Source organism: Leptonychotes weddellii, chromosome 14 (assembly GCF_054177405.1).
Source record: "Leptonychotes weddellii isolate Sample4059 chromosome 14, ASM5417740v2, whole genome shotgun sequence".
NCBI classification, from domain to species: domain Eukaryota; kingdom Metazoa; phylum Chordata; class Mammalia; order Carnivora; family Phocidae; genus Leptonychotes; species Leptonychotes weddellii.
This window is the reverse complement of record NC_138382.1, coordinates 11,743,474-11,763,670: the sequence shown is the minus strand read 5'-3', so window position 1 is coordinate 11,763,670 and position 20,197 is coordinate 11,743,474. Positions and strand designations below refer to the sequence as shown.

The following is a 20,197-nucleotide window of genomic DNA, read 5'->3' as shown; positions in this document are numbered from 1 at the left end:
TTCCAGATGTTGGTGGCTACAAAATCTCTACCAGATGTAGGGACTCATGGTGGCTGGGGATGTTTATTGCAAGTATGGCATTCAGCACCTGTTTAAAGAGACCTCCCCCTTACCTTTTCATGTGCGCTAGCATGTTATTCATCAGGAATGACGAAATATTTAGCCTCCATAATTAAAGAGGCAAGGAAAATTTCTAAAACTAATAATTATTTTACTCTAAATGCCAGTTAAGTCAAAGACTACAGTGTTTCTCCTGGGACATTTCTGAAAATCCATTAATCACACTGTTTCAAAATAGGGGATCCATTTTGGGAAGTTAATTCAGAGTGGAAAAAAGGACTTCAGGTCACATAATCCAGCCCAAAGGAAAGACACGGACTTTTAGCAGTCCCGCCCGATTGCTGATTTAAGGTAACCCGTTTGCTAATGAGTCCTTATTACAGAGCCTCCCCGTTTATGAGCCATGGTGTTGCTACTGTGTTTCCCATTGCATAAGAGCAAACGAGCGCTGTGTTCTCAGCACACTGTCCGTCAGCAGAGCTGGACCGTCCCAGGCTGCTGGAGGAGGGTCCTGAGGAAGGCCACTTCCCCCTCTGGGGTCACACTGCAATCCAAATATCTGTGTGAGCTCTACAGTCTGGAATGCACGTTAAAAAAGTGAGTTAATTGAGATTACAGTCTCTGCTACTTCGGAGTGAATGTTTCAGTGTTTCCTGAATCAGTCACAATGTAAGCCACATGTAATGATTGTCATTGTCTTTGGGATTTGTTGCTTGGTATGGAGGTTGGGCAAGAGGAAAGAAAGAATGTGACATTTTTTGATCATACACACCATCATACATTCCCTCACACACACATCCTCTCTTCCAATCTGCGGCTCCTTTAGATGGTAAAACAAATGACCCTTTAATGAACTTGTTTTGCCTCCTGAGCTCTGCCCTTATGAACTTAGCTGGGATTCATGTTTTCTGTTTTTTTTATAGACTTGATTTTTTAGGTTCATGGTAAAACTGAGCATAAAGTAGGAGAGTTCCCATATATACATCATCCCTCCCCGTCCCCAGTGCTGCCTCCTCTACTATCATCATCCCCCACCAGAGTGGTACACTTGATACTGTTGATAAACCTGTGTTGACACACGATTATCACCCCAAGTCCACAGTTTACCTTACAGTTCCCTCTTGGTGTTATGCTTTCTGTGGGTTTGGACAAATGTATAAGGCCCTGTGTCCGCCAGAGTCATTTCTGCCCAGTGCATTTCTCCCTTCTCACCCCTGGGAACCCCTGATCTTTTTCTGTCTCAATGGTTTTACTTTTTTCAGAACATCATGCAGTTGGAATCATTATGGTACATACACTGTTCAAGTTGGCTTCTTTCCTGTAGTCATATACGGGTAAGTTTCCTCCATGTCTTTCATGGCTGGATTTCTTTTCATCCACATAAAATGTTGGGACGGGAGAATGAAAACACATGGTAGCTTGCCAGGAGTTGAGGCTCCAGTGTTGAAGTCATTCTATGAAAAGGCCCTAGGCTAACCCACCTTGGATTTCCGTAGCCCACCAATCAACCTGGAAAGCTTTTATATGCTAGTTAGCTTGAGCCTGTTTTGCCATGTGATGTTCACATGTGTTTGATGTTCCTTGGTCCTCCTTTATTGCCTCCAAAACCAATAAACATAAGAATCTGATGAGACTCAAGATGGATTATTAGGGAAAGAGGATATTTATTCATTTCTACAAATAAAAGGGTATAGAGAGTGTTTTTTAATATAAACAAGACTAGAACAGTTTGTCTTCTGATTCCAGCTTCCTATTTCAGCAGAGGGCACTCCGACCTTACCTAGAGCCCAGTGTTTCTTCATTTGACCAGTTTGGGAAAGTAGCTGGCTTATCAGATCCATCTTTCAGTTTACCTGTCAGCAGTGAGAATACTGTTGAAGTAGAAACCACATGCATCCAACTAGGACCCAGCCCTATCCTGTGTGATCCTGGGGTCTTTCATTCATCTCTACCCTAAAGCCCCTACTGTTCTCTAGTGTAATCCATGCATTTACATGTGTCCTTTCTGACTAGTCTGTGAACTCCTTGGGGCTGGGACCCATACATTTCATCCTAGCACAATGCCTGGCCCAGACTACACACTCAAGAAATACCTACTGAATAAATGGAAAAAAAAGAGTGGAGTCTGAGGGCACTGTAATGAATGGAAGATGTGCATGCGTTTGATGTTTCTATAGAAGCCACCCTTTGCCCTATGGATTCAGTAGTGTTCCTGGTTGGGGTCATATCTGTGTTACATATTGCTCTATGTCAAGAGGCAAAAATGGCACTGGCCTTAGGTCCAGAGTAGAAGAACCCACTGTATCACCCCGTTCAGCATGGCATTATGTTTGATCCCCCTAATGGCTGGGTCACAGCAAGTCATGTAGGTAAAGCAACGCTAGTTTTCTCAGCAGTTTGGACGGACAAAAGCCCAAGACAAATCCAGCTTGTGGATTTGCATGTACCCTTCCCTGGTCCTAAAATGCCCCCGTCTTCATCTCTGAATCTCAGAATCTTACCGCACATTCTATCACCCGCTCAAGTGCCACTTCTCATGGAGCTCTGTTTCAGGCCACCAGGAACCTTTCTGCCCCGTCTCCTATAGCAGTGAAAACTTAGAACAACCCTCATGGCACTCAGCAAGTTCTCTCATGCCTTACAATTTTTCAGATGTATGTCTTATCTTCCAGAGTTTTATCTCCTGTAGTAAGGGACTTGACATTTTTTTGAGTGCCAACTGCATGTGTTATTTCATTTAATCCTTACAACATTTCAGTGGCAAATAACCATCCTTAGCTTGCTGACGAACTGGAGCTCAGATAAGTGAATTATCTTGACTGTTACCACCAAGCTAGCAAATGATGGAGCCAAATTCTAAGACCAGTTTGATGCCAAAGTCCATGTTCTTTCCATTACATTATACAGGACCCATTATGCCCCAGAGAGAGCTGAGCCTTAGCAAGTTGAGGGAGGTAGAACTCCTTTTTACTTTGCCCTGTTTGTAGGTCTCCAAAATCTTTATGATTGTCTTATTTCACTATCATGACAAACTGCTCACAGAAGGGAATCTGTGGGCCTGTCATTCGTATTACTTATGTGTTTAAATTTTAAAAACTGATATGTAATCTACATGAAGTAAAACACCAAAATCTTAAATGTATAGCTTGGTGAGTTTTTTTTTTTTTTTTTTTACATATTGTGCAGGAAAGTGTTAGCCGAGAAGACTTGACTGCTATCCTTAGAAAGACCTGCTTGCAAGGTTGCTAAGAATTTGAAATTTGAGAGGGTTTGTGTTGTTTTCTGATAAGAATGGCTCATTGGCTCATAAGCTCATCTGGCTGGCTGTTGGAAGAGCATGCGACTCTTGATCTCAGGGTTGTGAGTTCGAACCCCACATTTGGTGTAGGGATTGCTAAAAAAAATAAACAAAAAATTTTTAAAAAGTGGCTCATTGTGTATTCATGGGAACAGTATGGTATATGCTGAAGACTTGCTTTTCTTCTGGGAGTTTGTAATTTGGTACATGCTAGGCAGAAGCTACCTTTGTGATTAGTTCCCAATAAAAATTTTGGCACTGAGTCTTTAATGGGTTTCCCTTGGAGACAGCACTTTAGACATATCACATTTGTTGCTGTAGGAATTAACAACCTGTGTGACTTCACTGGGACTCTTAGACTCTTGCTTCTGGTTTACTCTGAACTTTGCCCCATGTGCTTTTTCTCTTTGCTGATTTTACTTTGCATCTTTTTTTTTTTTTTTGGTAATACGTTATAGCCATGCTTGTGACTCTATGTTGAGTCCTTTGAGTCCTCTCGGTAAACCACTGAACTTGGGAGTGGTCTTGCAGTCTCCTGCCTCACATATGTACACACCTGTGTAGCCATCAGGCAGATCAAGATATAGAAATTTCTATCATTCCAGAAAGTTCCCTCATGCTTCTTTCCAGTAAAAACCCTTACTTCCTAAATTCCAACTTCTGTTGCTGGAGATTGGTATTGCCTGTTCTTGAGTTTCAAATCAGCGGATCATAAGATAATTATATATACTCTCATGCCTGACATCTTCCACTCAAAGTAATGTTTTTTTGAGATTAATAAAAAATATCCATTACAATATCCAGCCTCTTAAAATCTTATGGCAGTTCATATCTATACACCACAATTTATTCTTTCTTCTGTGGATGGACATTTGTGTTGTTTCCAGATTTTGGCTATTATAAATTATAGCTCTGATGAACATTCTTTTTTTTTTTTAATTTATTCATTCAAGACACAGAGATACAGAGAGAGAGAATATGAGCAGGGGGAGAAGCAGAGGAAGGGGGAGAAGCAGGCCCCCCGCTGAGCAGGGAGCCCGACGCGGGGCTCGATCCCAGGACCCTGGGATCATGACCTAAGCCGAAGGCAGACGCTTAACCATCTGAGCCACCCAGGTGCCCCTCTGATGAACATTCTTGTATAAATCTTTGTGAGAACATATGCATTCATTTCTCTTGGAAAATAGTCTTGGAGCCAAAGTGTTGGATCGTAGGGCAGATGCATTTTTACCTGTATTAGAAACTGCTAAGCAGTTTTCTAAAGCAGCTGTACCATTTTCCATTCCCATTACCAGTGTATAAGGATTTGTCACCACATCCTTGCTAATGTTTGGTATCATCAGTCTTTTTGATTTTAGCCGTTCTAATGCAGGGGTGGGGGGGCATGAAGTGATACTTTGCTGTGGCTTAAATTTGACTTTCTGGTGATTAGTGACACTGAGCATTTTTTTCACATTGTTATTGGCCATTTGGATATCTTCTTTTGTGATGGGATTTATGTTACATTTTAAAATGATTTAAAAATTTTTTTTGTATTTTATTCTTAGTTCTATCTCCTCATTTCTGAGTTTTTCTCATTCTGACTGATACGGTTTTGTGTTTTTTTTTTCTTTGCATACTCTATCATGAAAAAAATCTCCATTAGTTCATTTGAAAAATATTGAGTTAGTTTTCATCTGTCCTGTGGCCTTTTTTTCTGGAGAGCTTTCATTATCTAGAGAGATATTTTCCTATGCCTAGTTTTGTATTTTCTTATAAAAATGTATAAAATTCAACTGTAATTCCTTCCTGTTGCTCATTTTCCCAAGAGATTGGTTTTCCTAAACTCTTAGGGGGAAGGGATGGGTCAGGATAGCTTGTCTAGCTTGATTTTCATAGAGTTCTATCTTCCTGTTGTTTTATTGTTTTTGTTCAAAAATATGGTGTCATAATTCTGGAGCTCTCCTGGTTTTGTTCCTCGTCCCCATTTTCTTTGGACCTTCTCTTTTCTTCCTCCTTCTCTTTGTCAAATTATGTTATATCTCCTGCAGTTTTTCCATAGTGCAGAGCTTTGTCCTGGAATAGCACTTTGGCAAGTTCACTTCCACAGTTAAGTCCCACATTAATCTGGCTTCTTAAAATCTTCCTGCCATCTCATTGCACTCACCTGCAAACAACCCTTCGAATTCAGCTGCGGTCCTCAAATTGGCCACCCACACTTTCCAGTCAATATATATTGGCATGGTGCCTGGGCGGGCGTAGTTTGTTGAGTGGCCAACTCTTGGTTTTGGTTCAGGCCTGATCTCAGGGTCATGAGATCGAGCCCTGTGTTGGGCTCCACGCTCAGCAGGGAGTCTGCTTGAGATTCTCTCCTTCTCCCTCTGCTCTTCACCCTGCGTGTGTGTGCACTCTCTCTCTCTCAAATAAATAAAATATATAGGCAATTCTGGGGTTAGCTTGTTCTCAGATCTGCTAGATGCCCCCTTACTTCCCTTGGCTTCTACCTGTATAGATGTTAATGATACATGAGTCTTGGTGTGTTGTCCTCACTGACTCCAATTCTGGGAATAACTTATTACTTAATGTTATAGATACTGTATGTGGCTTGCTGGTTCGGCTCTGTTTTTATGGGGTGATCAGGGATATTAAAAATGCTACATACCCTTACCACTGTCTTCCCATATTATATTTTGAATTTAAGCCAGGGTGGGTTTTTCTCCCCTTTAGTGTATTTATATTTTAGGTGTTACCTTAAATTGTGGAACAGGAGAACACATCTCCAGTTAAAGAGCTCACAGGGAACAGATATCAAATTTTCAACCTCTTGAGATCATACCATAGTAAACTGATGTCTACTGGGCCTTTGCATCAGACTCTTTTGAAAGAAGAAGCTTGAGAAGAATACATAACTCTATGTTTGGCTTTTCTCTTTTCTTTTTAAAAAACAATTCCCCTACTTCCTCTACTTGCTTTCCTTCCCTTGATTTAAATTCCTGGGAGTATATTTCACCAGTTTCTTATGTAAGGGGTAGCAAAAAAACTTCTTAAACTCTATTCCTGCTTCCCAAAGCAACTATTGACAAAGGTATGGATTTCAGTCCAAACATACAATAGAACACATGGGACTGTTTGAATCTTTACATAATGAAATTTCTCCATGGAATTCTTGCTTTCTTTCCTATTTCTTTAGGACTCCTCCTATACTGAATTTAGATAATGAGCCTTCTGGTTAGGGAAGTTTTTCCTTATTCTATGGTTAGTGACCAATTTCAGAGTGCTGCAAATTGGGGTAACCACATAATCCAATGGTTTTCTTTGTCTACATAAGCATCTTCTGGGATTTTTGGATTCCACAAACTGGAGATTCAGAAACAATATTGTAGGGTGGGTCTAGGAATCTGCACAGGATATACATCCCAGACGATGCTGATGCAATTGGTTTGTCTAGGGATGTCAGTTCGAAAAACATTAGTGTAAGCCAAAAATATTTTCAGAGACCAAATCAAAACTAAGTTTGGTGACTATATTCTAAAATAGGCCATGAGGTTTCAGAAAATGCTCTGTGTGAACATTCATTCATTGTTTTAGTTAACATCTTAAATGCTAACTGTGTGTCAGGGCCTGTGCTCATTCATTTTGAAATGAATAAGAGAAGGATCTAGACTTTATGGCTAATATGAGAGAAACATGCAAAGGAATAATTCCAATATAATGTTAAAAGGTAAAAGCGTTGACCCATGGCATTCTCATGGGAGGTATCTGTGACTTTCCAAATTTGTCATATAATTCCTTCCTCAAAATATGTCTGTAATTAAGAATGAAGAGTGATAATTTTAGTGATATGGAGAGTCTGGGCTATTATAATTTTTTTTTTCATTAAATGACTTCCAATTCTGTTCTAATTTTGTTCAGTAAAATGATGGCTCCATGTCATGAACCTTCTGGTCTGTCAAGAGTATTAAATCTACAATTACCAAAGGGTATTTGAGATTAAATTATTGTGGAACAGTGCTTCTTAAATTTAAGCAAGCTTGTTAAAACCCAGATTCTCAGGCCCTATGCCCAGATCTAAGGAAGTGGGACCTGTGAATGCCCAGTTTCAGGAATCTCCCAAGACGTGCTACTGCTGTTGGTCTAAGGACTACATTTTGAATCGCACAGTTTTCGAAGAGCTGTTGGTAGCACTCAGGAACTAGTAATTAATATCCTAGATTGGGGAGTGACAGAGCATGATGAGAAGAAGGCTCTTCACGAAGGACCTGGGTATTTGAGATTCAGTAGGGGTTTGCAGTGTGGGAGAGGGTGGATCATAGGCAAAGAGAAGATTTCCAGGGAGATGGCAAAGTAGGGTCAAAGACACAGGCACAAAACAGTACCAAGTGTTTAGGGACCTGTCTAGAGACAGATCTTCTTACAGTCCAAAAGCTCACAGTGACTCTGGAGACAGTGGGAAAAACTAAGCTCCTACTTGAGCAGCAGAGGAAATGAAGACAATGGTATGTGAGCTTCAAGGAAGCGAACTGTGCCAAGAGATAGCAGGATGCACCCGTGTATGATGTCCCTTTGAGATATTTCTGAGAAAAGGGTGGCTGGTTTGCTTCCAGGGATGAGTTAAGTAGAGTTCTATGTCTATGTGTCAGAGCTTCCTGTGTTTAGAGCTTCCATCCAAATTTCTGACTCTGTGATATTAAATATGCATTTAAAATTTGGGGGCATGAAGAGGAAAAATATACGTATTCCTCTTTGATTAGGCTTGAAACTTGCACACAAGTAGAAAGCCAGTTTCTGCCAGAGAGGGGGAAAAATCTCCAAAGATCTCTCTTTCTTCTTTAAAGATTTATTTATTTATTTGAGAGAAAGAGAGAGCGTGCGTGCACATGGGTGTGCGGGGGAGGGCAGAGGGAGAGAATCTCAAGCAGACTCCCCACTGAGCTCAGAGGTGGATGTGGGGCTGGATCTCATGACCCATGAGATCATGATCTGAGCCAAAATCACTAGTTGGACGCTTAACCAACTGAGCCACCAGGCCCCTTCCAAAGATGTCTTAACTATACCTCGGAATATATGCATTTGTGGTTGCAAGTTCAAAGTAGACTTTGACTTCTTGACTGTATTCATGGGCAAAGAATCTGCAGTAATCCAGTTTCTCATTAGAATGAGCTGCCAGACAGTGTTGTATTACTGGGCAGCAAAGAGGACTGCCCCTGGTCAACAGATGTAATAATTGGGCATTCTCATTAGTGGTATCTGGAGTTTACAGGAGAGAAAACACCACATGAGAAAGAATGTTTCTAATTGTGGCCCCAAAGACTTTCACATTGCTGGGTCTTCATGTCTTTACCCAGGAGCACTGGCAAGCCTTTTGCAAGAGGAAAAAATAAGACCAACCAAACCAAACAGTCTGTGCATGTGTTGTTAAAGAGAAAAAGAATATCCATTTTTACCACAAATTTTTCTGATGAAAAGTGAATTTTCTTCCTCAGCCCTTCCCCTCACAGCTGCTGTGTAATTCTGGCGCCTGAAGTACTTCCACTCTAATAAAAATTTTCATCTTATCTCTCAGCAGCAACTAATAGCAGTCCCTAGGCATATGTGAATAGCCTGGCACATTCTCTCTTCCTTCAATTTCAACTGTCCGGATCTGCAAGCAGAGGAGTCCTGTAGGCTCAGCTGCAGAACAAAAGCCAGGGGCTCTTTATTTGCGACTGATTGGCTTGGTAAATGGATTTGTCACAGAAATCCTCTCTGAAAGGAAATGACCCAAGTCTTTGGGCTTTTATGTATTTATTTTATGCTGCTAAGAATTGGGTTTGACTCTAGTTTTTAAAGAAAGAGCCTTGATAGTTCATTCATTCAGTCATTTATATATTTATGAACATGTACTGAGTATCTGCTATGTGCCAACCACTGTGCCAGGCACAGGGATACTAGGAACAGTGAGACTTGGCTTTAGAACTTTCTTTCTAGTGGGAGAATTAGATAAGTAAGGAACTTTTCCCATTATCTCGAGGTACAAGGGGTATTTAAGTCTACCTGGGGAAGCTCCCCAGACAAGGAAAATTGTGATCTGACTCCTTGAAGAAGGAGGCATTTGTCTTCCAGATGAAGAGTGGGTTGGGGCCTGGGGAGCTGAGAAAGGTACATAGGACGCAGCAATAGCAACTGCAAAATCCTAGGAACTCTGCGGTCTTTGGGAAGCTGGACAGAATTTGCATTGGGTGTGGGTTGGGACAGATGGAACTAGCAATTGAACATGGAGATCCAGGAGAGGCCACACGGTGACAGACTCAATACACAAACACAAGGAAAATCCCTGGGATTTCTTTAAGGGTCTGGATCTGGGTGTTTATTCTCTTTGTCCCCATGCTTTATCTGTAGAATGGGATAACGGTTGTGCTTACTTCACAGCATTGTTGTAAATATAAAGTGAGGTAACATGTGTCAAGGTCTTAGCCTGATTACTGGCAATTTTTTGTTCCCCCTAAATTGCAGTGATTACATTGACAGCAGTGATAATAGCTGTTCTTGTTGCCTATGCCGATTATAATATTTCTGCAGTCTTTTCCATCTGGGCCTGGGAACAACTATGGGGAATCTGAAAAAGAACCCCGGTGAGTCTATTATCATCCCACTGGGGGTGGAATGGTAAGATACTGATTGGAGGAAGTGAGCGAGTTCTGGGTTCCCAGAGCTGAGAATGAACAAAACCTTGATCAGGACAGTGAGGATGAAGACGCAAATCTGATTAACATACAGGTCTCCCAACTGTCCACCCTAAACTAGGCTCCGCTGCACTTGACACTTCTCCAACGGTGCCCTCTAGTGGCCCATAGGAAAAGAACGTTTCCTATCTGTAGGATCAGGACTGAATACAGTAGTCCCCCCTTATCCAAGGTTTTGCTTTCTGCCTTTTCAGTTACCCAAGGTCAACTGCGTCCGGAAGTGGACCATCCTTCTGACAAAATGCTACAGCACAGTGCCTACGTCATTCACCTCACATCATCTCATCACCTATGCATTTTATCATTTCGCATCATCACAAGAAGGTTGGGTACTGTATAGTAACATATTTTGAGAGAGACCACGTTCACATAACTTCCGTTACAGTATATTGTCAGAATTGTCCCAATTTATTATTAGTGATTGTTGTTAATCTCTTACCATGCCTAATAGCACAAGTATGTGTGTATAGGAAAAAACAATATATATAGGGTTTGGTACTCTGCATGGTTTCAGGCATCCACTAGGGGTCTTGGAACACATCTTGTGTAGATAAGGGCGGGGGGAGCTACTATAAATTATATGCAGACCATGGAATACTATGCAGCCATTTAAAAAGAATTAATTAGAGCAGTCCCAGTCAACTTGGAGGAATTTCCATGAAGGTTTGAGGGAGAAAAGCAGAATGCAGAAAAGCATAGTTGATGTGAACTTCCTCTTGTAAAACAATAATCAAAAAACTTGTCTCCGTATGTGAGATGTGTATGAATAAGTACTTATATAGGATTAAATAGAATTATGTGAGCATAAATAATATATGAAAGGATATAGACTAGCTTCTGAAAGTGAATTCTCTTGGGGTGGGAGTAAGAGCTGATGTATATAGAGGGAAGATAAGAGATTGCAAAAGTCAAACAAACAAAGGTCCACATTTATGCATTCATGTAAAATTATGTTTAAATACATATATTCATAAATAAAAGTTCGTTTGCAAGTAAAATAGTCCAGATAATGGAATTAATGAAAAAGAATGTTCCATAAAAGTGAAATAGTATGGAAGATAATTTACTCATCTATTTATAATTTCTGATTTGTGACTTTTTTCTTTCTTGCAAAAGCCTAAAATGGCTACTGTTTTAAATTATGGTGTTACAGAAGTTCAGTGTGTATGGTAGGATCTGTTGAGCTATTTCTAAACTCCTCCTAGTGTAAGTTTGTTTTCTGAAATGCTCAGCTTTGGTTTCTTACCACAAAATGTATGAAAAGGTCTCAAGTCTGACCCTGGTACTGTGTTTTCTTCCACTTAGCAGCCTTTATATGTGATAAAACTATGTTTGTGATTGTTTGCTTGTCTTGTAGTGACTTATTCTTCACTTTCATGTGAACGGCAATAAAAATCTATTTGAAGATGCCGATCGAAATCTATAATAGCAATATGATAGACACCAGACTTGGATCTCAGTTTTATCACTCACTATGTATGTGAACTTAGGCAAGCTATTCTATTTCTGCCCTTCAGCTTCTTTATTTGCAAAACGGGGACAAAAGTAGGACATAAGCTATAGGTTTGTTTTGAGGATTGAATGAGATAATTAAGGTAAAGTGTTTAGCGATCCTCCTGGTACATGGTATTCATTTATTCGTTCATTTATTTGTTTGTTCATTCAGGAACTACTTCCTGAATGCCTCTATGTGCCAGGCTCTGTGCTGGGCACTGGGGCTGGGAAGCGGCAGATCTACGTAGCCTACACATTAGCAGATGAGACAGACGAATCTAATGGCCACCCGGTGAATAGCTGAAAACTGTGATACAGGTTGAGAAGAAACAGTGCAGGGAGCAATGAGAGTGTTTGAGCTGGCTAGGGAGCCAGGGAAGGTTTTTCTGAGTAAGCAATGTGTAGATTGAGAAATTAAGGATGAATTAATAGTCATTAGTTGACGGGGCATCTGGGTGGCTCAGTCGATTAAGCGTCTGCCTTGGGCTCAGGTCATGATCCCAGGGTCCCGGGATTGAGTCCCTCATCGGGCTCCCTGCTCAGCAGGGAGTCTGCTTCTCCCTCTGCCTCTCCCCTGGCTTGTGCGCTCTCTCTCGCTCGCTCTCTCTCTCAAATAAATAAATAAATAAATAAATAAAATCTTTTCAAAAATAGTCATTAGTTAAAATTGAGCATGCAGAATATTCTAGGCAAAGGGAAGAGCCTTTACAATGCCTGTGGCAATGGGGAGAAGGATGTGTTCTAAGAGTGGCTTTTTAATAAATGTCTGTCACCATTTATTTCACCAAGCTCGCTCCTCGTTTTCTCATGATACCTATTTTATGGGGACTGTGAAAGTAAATAATAGCCACTTTGTAGTGTTGTGTGGATTACATGAGAGAATGCATTTGATGCATACTACTAAATACATAGTAGATATACCATAAACGCTCCCCCCCTCCAATATCTAGGCTTTGGTGCTGAGATGGCAAGTGTAAATTAATTCTTATTAACTATAAATGTAAATTAATGATTTCACACACACGTGTGCACCCACCCACACACACACCAGCCATTGTGTGGACATCTCGTGTTACCCCTGGAGACCTGGTTTTGTTCGTGAAAGGTGAAGTTTTAACCCAGTGAAATCTGTGCCTTCCATTTTTGAGTCTTCGTTTTAAAGTTTTTGTGTTATTAGTTTCCCTAGCCAAAGCTCCAGAAGTTGGCTAGTATGGGGAAAAGAAAAGTGGTATAACCTCTACCCGAATCCTCCAGACTTCAGGCAATAATCATTTCTGTTCTGGGTATTGATGAGGCACTCATTTCAGCTTGCTACAATTTGATGTGTGCCAACTATGTGTTAGGCATTATATTAGTTTCTGGGTAATAAAATGTTATTAAAACAGAATCCTTATTCAGAAGAGGAGAGATTCATATAATAACAACTTATTTTTTAGGATTCTTTTTTGGAGGGCGGTAAACCAACCGTGGATTCTCAGTTGAAAACAGTGCAGCCTGAAGAAATCTCCAATCCTGCCCAAAACTCTTCTAGTGCATTTTCCCTCTAATGCTGGTTTCTGTTCTCCTCCAGTGGCTTTAGGGATCAGACAGGAAAATCTCCACCATTTTAGCACTAAGAGAACCAAACACTCCTGCCACTGTGCTTGTCTGAATATCTAATCTCCCTGAGGCTGCTCTATTTCTCTTTATTCATTTCTACTCTCAGGTCTTGAATGAATGTATCTTTTTGGTGGAACTTAGGTCACATGTATAGCCCCAGCTGAAACAGATTCTTACAAGTGAAGTGTTAGCTTTCTACTCTCTACTGTACAGGAAAACATGGTAAAAGGGATGGGGATTAGGAATTGATGAGTGAATTTGTAATACCTTCCACAGTCCACCTCTTTAGCTGGGTCTACAAAGACTCATCATTAAATTTCAAAACAACAATGACAACAAAAACATTTTCCTGCAAAACAAAATGTAATGATTCCATACCCTCTTCCCAAAGGGGAGAATCAAAGTCTCACCAGTTACTGCAAATATCTTGATGCACACTTTTATCCTTTAGTTTAGGGTTTGGCAAACTACAGTTTCCAGGTTAAATCCAGTCCATCACTCATTTTTGTTGTAAATAAAGTTTTGTTGTTGTTTGTTTTTTTAGAAGATTTTATAAGTAATCCCTACACCCAATGTGGGGCTCAAACTCAGAACCCTGAGATCAAGAATCACGCACTCCACGGACTGAGCAAGCCAGGCGCCCCTGTTATAAATAAAGTTTTATTGGAACATAGCCTACTCATTTGTTTATGGATTGTCTATGGCTGCTTTTTTGCCCCAATGGCAGAGTTGAGTAATTGCTATAGATACAATATGACCCACGAAGTCTGAAATATTCACTAAAATATCCGCTAAAATTGGACCCTTCACAGTAAAAGTTTGCCGATCCCTATTCTAGCTAGTTTTAACCCTGTCTTGCTATCCCATAACTAAATTTACATTAATCACCATGAATGCACCATGTATGAAATAGTAGGAGAAAGGGATTTCTCTTAAGAAGAAAAGGATAGGGGCGCGTGGGTGGCTCAGTGGGTTAAGTGACTGCCTTCGGCTCAGGTCATGATCCTAGAGTCCCAGGATCGAGTTCTGCATCGGGCTCCCTGCTCAGCAGGGAGTCTGCTTCTCCTTCTGACCCTCCCCCCTCTCATGTGCTCTCTCTCTCTCATTCTCTCTCAAATAAATAAATAAAATCTTAAAAAAAAAAAAAGGATAGTATATTTGAGCAAGGAAGAAACTGTGAGTATATGCTATGATCATCATTTCTACAACACATTTTAACAATTTCCTTTTCTCACTCCTCATTCTATATTCCTTTTACCCTCAGTGAGCATATAACCTGTACTTCTAGTTCTTATGGGTCTGAGCCTCAGTGGACCTGTCTTTATGCGGTTGCTAGAGTTGTTCACTATTACTATTGGACATGGCGGTACTAGGAGAGGATCCAGAGGAATCATTTCAGACATGTAGCTTCTTTGCTTATGTTATGGAGTAGCAATCTCTTTTCCTTTTGATTATTAGACTCCATCACCTCAACCAACAAAGTATTCCCCCAGCCCTTTCACCAACACATTCAGTGGACCGAGGGGCTCAGAATGATCAGGTAGGATTCTTACTTTCTAGATCAATCATTTTGTCACCTAAAGTTGTTCTTTCACCCTTAGGTGCTAAGATCTCTAAACAAGCTGAGCCCAAAGACACCAGAATGGAAAACAAACATTGTGTCAGGAGTTTATCATGGGTAACACTGACAAGTGCCATTCCAAATTCTACCCCTTTGGTCCCTGTTATGGGCTGAATTGTGACTTCCTCAAAAATTTGTACATTGAGTCATAGTCCCCTATCCCTGAGATTGTGACTGTATTTAGGAATAGGATCTTTATAGAGGAAATCAAGTTAAAATGAGGTCATTAAGTTGGGTCATAGTCCAAACTGACTGGTGTCCTTATAAAAAGAGGAAATTCAGACACAGACACATATAGAAAAAAGATGAAATGAAGGCACAGGGAGAAGAGCGTCTACAAGCCAATGAGAGAAATCTGGAGCAGATCCTTTCCTCATGGGTCTGAGTAGGGACCAACCCTATTGACACCTTGGTCTCAGACTTCAAGCCTCCAAAACTGTGAGAAAATAAATTTTGGTTGTTTAAGCCACCCAATCTGTGGTACTTTATGATGGCAGCCTAAGAAAATGAATATAATCCTGGGCCCTTATATTTTGGCTATGGAAGAAACAGCACAATATATTACTTACTTGTTTAGAGCAAACTGTAGAAGAGCAGTCCAAACTCCCAGCTAATGTTATGACTCTTCAATTGGCAGTTCCACTATTCAATAGAGTCAACTGCTTTTGAGTGACGGAGAACATCACAAGATCAGTGCCTCCTGTAACTGGTCCCCATTGTTTTATTTCTTTTGCTTTAAAATTGAGTTCATTAGTCAGAAGTGGTATTTTTTTTTTTAGTCTACTTTAATGGAGAGTCCCAGAGTCGTGATGTTGGCATAAGAATGGCTGGCATGGAATATATGTTAAGAAAAAAAAAAAAGAAGAAGAAGGTAGCAGGAGGGGAAGAATGAAGCAGGGGAAATCGGAGGGGTAGATGAACCATGAGAGACGATGGACTCTGAAAAACAAACTGAGGGTTCTAGAGGGGAGGGGTGTGGGAGGATGGGTTAGCCTGGTGGTGGGTATTGAGGAGGGCACATTCTGCATGGAGCACTGGGTGTTATGCACAAACAATGAATCATGGAACACTACATCTAAAACTAATGATGTAATGTAGGGGATTAACATAAGAATAAAAAAAAAAAAGAATGGCTGGCATGGAAGGCAAATCCATATTCAGAATAAATGTCTAGTCTAGAAAAGACAAATTTGTTTCTCCACTCCACCAAGTGGCTGGCTGATCTCCCAGAGGTGTGGTGCTAGCCGTTGGTTTCTGTGCCTGGAAGTCTGAACAGTCATCAATGGTATTAGCCAGATAGACCCTTGATGCCATTATACTAGTGTATAACTTTATTCCTGCCACTATTGTTACTTGATAGATGAGCCCATTGAGAAGGATCTGGATAAAGACGTCAATTGACATACACAGAATAAGTCATGTTGTCTACATGATTACTGTTAAACACTGTTAAGGCCACTTTGGATGGGTATTAAATACAAATGTATTAATACTTGGTTTATTCTGAAAAGATCACACATATACTTCTTTCCAGATATCTTGTCATAAACCCAAGCCCACAACCATATGGACAAAACCAATAGCCTCTACCTTCTGTTAATTATTGTACATCTGAGTCTTCAGTCATTTCTCCTCTATACATTTTCCTTCTGCCCTTCTTTGAGGCCACCCCTAACTAAGGCTGTACTTACGTGGTAGCCCATTTACAGCTGATGCCAGGGTGCTGAACAAGCCTATTTGTAAGTCCAGCTGATACTTTTCCCCCCACTTTAATCAACATCTAAAAGGCAACTTCCCATTAGTTCACATATGTGGCAGGACAACAGGAGTAGGCATATTAGGAATGTGTATATAAAAATACATGCTCATGCAACTTACTCATGCTCTCGGGATCTACCCGAGCCTGATATTAAATATAAAACTTCATTGATGATGAGGTGTTGCTGGGCACACTCAAGTTTACGGCTTGGTGGGTCAGTAACCTCCATTTATCACATGTATTTCAGATCTTCATGGTTACTTTGTATCCCATTGTCCATCTTCTCAGGACCTAGGACCAAGTCAGAAACAATTTTTTAGAAGGAAAATAGTGATTTGCTAAAAAGTGTGTGATTATTTCCCAAATTCCAGATTGCTTACACTGTGATCATCCTTTTTTAGACTTGCCACTATTGCCACATAACATCCTGATTTGTGACAGATATTTTAAACACTTTGAGTTTGTTGGTTCATAAGGGCCGATTGGCAGAATCACTTGCCCTGCGACTAGTTGGCCGAGAGTCTTCTTTTGCTCTGCCCCGTTACTCAAAGCTGCCCCGTACAAGTTACTCAATGAGGGAGTAGGAGCAACATACCAAAATGTAGTATGTGTTATCACCAACTGTCTCAAAGCATTAGTCCCTCCAGAACTTTCCTGAAGTGGCAGATATCTGAGTATTCATGAAATTTACCTCTAATGTTCTAACATGCATGGCATCTAGTGTACCTGGCCCTCTCTGTCTGTAAGTTACTGTCATCATGTTGTTCAAGTAGTGGGTCAGCGTGGTGTCCCATGGAATGGTGACACAAAGTCTCTGCAGAATAAATAATGGCACAGAACCAGAGGTCAGATAGAGCCCTGTGGCAAAAGAATGTAGGCAATCCGCTGACCCCACTAGGGGAAAAAAAACTGCTGCTGGGGTTTCATAATGGAAGAGAAGCAAAGCATTCTTCAGATGAATAGTTGCAGATCATATGCCAAGTGGTGGGTTGACCTGCTCCAGTAAATTGTCTCAACTGGAAACAGCAGCAGCCACTGGAATTAACATCTGATTAAGTTTATGATAAGTCACCTGTTATTCACCGAGAAACAGCTGTGTTTTACAGAAGTCAAACAGGCAAGTTAAACAGAGATGTAACAGTATTACCATCTTGCTCATGGGTTCTCTCATATATGTAGTATTTTTTAAGCTATTATTTTGGGGGGCACCTGGGTGGCTCAGTTGTTAAGCGTCTGCCTTCAGCTCAGGTCATGATCTCAGGGTTCTGGGATCGAGCCCCGCATCGGGCTCCCTGCTCTGCAGGAAGCCTGCTTCTCCCTCTCCTGCTCCCCCTGCTTGTGTTCCCTCTCTCACTGTGTCTCTATCTGTCAAATAAAAAAAAACCTATTATTTTGGAAGTTGTCTTAGCTCAGGCTGCTCTGATATAATACCATGGACTAGATGGCTTAAACAACAATTTTTTTTCTCACAGTTCTGGAGGCTGGGAAGTCTAGGATCAAGATGTTGACAGATTTGGTTCTTAGGGAAGGCCCTCTTCCCGGCTTGCGGATAGATGGTGGCCATCTTGCTGTGTGCTCATATGACCTCTTTGTTGTTTATGTTCATGGGAAGAGAGAGATCAAGCTCTCTTGTATCTTTTCATCTTCTTCTAATGGCACTAATCCTATGATGAGGGCACTGCCCTCATGGGCCCCACCTCCAAATACATCATATTGGAGGTTTGGGCTTCAACATATGAATTTTGGGGGGTACACAGACATTCAGTTCATGACAGAAGTCTTCACTCAATGGTCATGAAGCCAATGGGGGATGGTTTATGTTAATTTCCAGGTATCTTCATTTCGATCATAAACTCAGGGTGCATGGAAATGACCACAGAGTGGATTTAAAGATCCTCTGAGCCCTCTGTGATAGTCAGTACAAAGGTAGTTTATCAGCTGATTCACGTAGGCTCCCACTGTGGCAGGTAGATGGCAATGGTGTTCAGGGCCGCCAGAGATTAGTATTAGCTTCATTGAATCTCCAAGTGGTATCAATATGTCCCTTTCCCCTGATAAATAGCCACAGCGAAGGTACCTTTGAGGGACCTTCTTTACGAGGATCAACCTCCTCTTGATTCAAGGGGCCCTGGGGCTGCAAACTGACTCAAGTCTGAAGATGGTTCACAGAACCTTAACTGTCCATTGCCAGATCTAGAGTTTTCTGTTATACAGATCATGACAGTGAGTGCGCTGCCAGTTTTCATCTAAGGGACTTCAAGATTTATAAGCCGCTGTAGAGATTTTTGCAAGTCAAATCATTCTCATTACCACTTATTTCTTGCTATCATCACAGTAACTACTCCTACTTTGCTTCTTATAGTTAAATGATGTTACTTGGCCTCTGTTGCTTCAGGATTTTATCTTTCCCATTGAAATTAGGAAATTTATCTCAGCAGCTATGTCTTCCATCTTCATTTCTGGCCTAGAGAAGACAGACACTAGGACACTTTGAAAAACCCTGCTACTTTCTTCATTGATGTCAGTGGGTTACACCCAATATATCCATTTTAATCTTCCTATATCCTCAGTCTTTAGATTCCTTCAGGTACATTTCACCAAGGAATTTCTGGGATCTCAATTTTCATTAGCAGAGGCCCCATTAGGCTGAGTTTTATTAATTAGTTGGGCAATCAGAGTTACTGCCAACTACCCAAACCGGCATAGTGAATCCAGAATCTGCTAAGTGCATCTATATAAAAAAGATCAGCCTGATCTTAAATTGGCTTTTTTCCCCCTCAACTCTGTTTATTACTGTCAGAATCCATCCTCACCCATCTCCTTTAGGATTATGTTGGTATAAATTTATACCTTGAAATTTTATTGCTGTGTAATTTTATTGCTGAGTCTGAAATGGGCCTCCTGAAACATGCTGGAATCTGACTTTTTTATAGGTTTGGAGGTAATAAAGAGAGGACAGGTAAGGAATAAAGAGAATTGACAACTCCTTTTAAAGAAACATGGCAAGGTCATTCTCTTACACCATACGCAAAGATAAAAAATGGTTGAAAGACCTCAATGTGAGACAGGAATCCATTAAAATCCTAGAGGAGAACATAGGCAATAACCTCTTCAACATCGGCCACAGCAACTTCTTTCAAGACACGTCCCCAAAGGCAAGGGAAACAAAAGCAAAAATGAACTTTTGGGACTTAAGATAAAAAACTTCTGCAGAGTAAAGGAAACAGTCAACAAAACAAAGAGGCAACCCACGGAATGGGAGAAGATTTTTGCAAATGATACTACAGACAAAGGGCTGATATCCAAGATCTATAAAGAACTTCTTAAACTCAACACCCAAAAAACAATCAAGTCAATAATTGTGCGGAAGAAATGAACAGACACTTCTCAAAAGAAGACATACAAATGGCTAACAGACACATGAAAAAATGTTCATCATCATTAGCCATCAAGGAAATTCAAATCAAAACCACATTGAGATACTACCTTACACCAGTTAGAATGGCAAAAATTGACAAGACAAGAAACAACAAATGTTGGAGAGGTTGTGGAGAAAGGGGAACCCTCTTACACTGTTGGTGGGAATGCAAGTTGGTACAGCCACTTTGGAAAACAGTGTGGAGATGCCTCAAAAAATTAAAAATAGAGCTATCCTATGACCCAGC

The 20,197-nt window shown here is 40.7% G+C and overlaps 1 long non-coding RNA gene across 2 annotated transcripts in view; it reads left to right on the top strand.

Moving 5' to 3' along the window:
- Window positions 1-20,197, top strand: part of LOC145716985 (uncharacterized) — an 88,209-nt gene that overhangs the window by 27,242 nt on the left and 40,770 nt on the right. Inside the window, exon 6 of one of the 2 annotated variants that reach the window (XR_014139939.1) lies at window positions 10,254-12,141. The exons of the other annotated variant lie outside the window; for it this stretch is intronic. This is a non-coding gene — a long non-coding RNA (uncharacterized LOC145716985). Of the gene's footprint in view, window positions 1-10,253; window positions 12,142-20,197 lie in introns of those variants that run through there. 2 annotated transcript variants of the gene reach the window in all.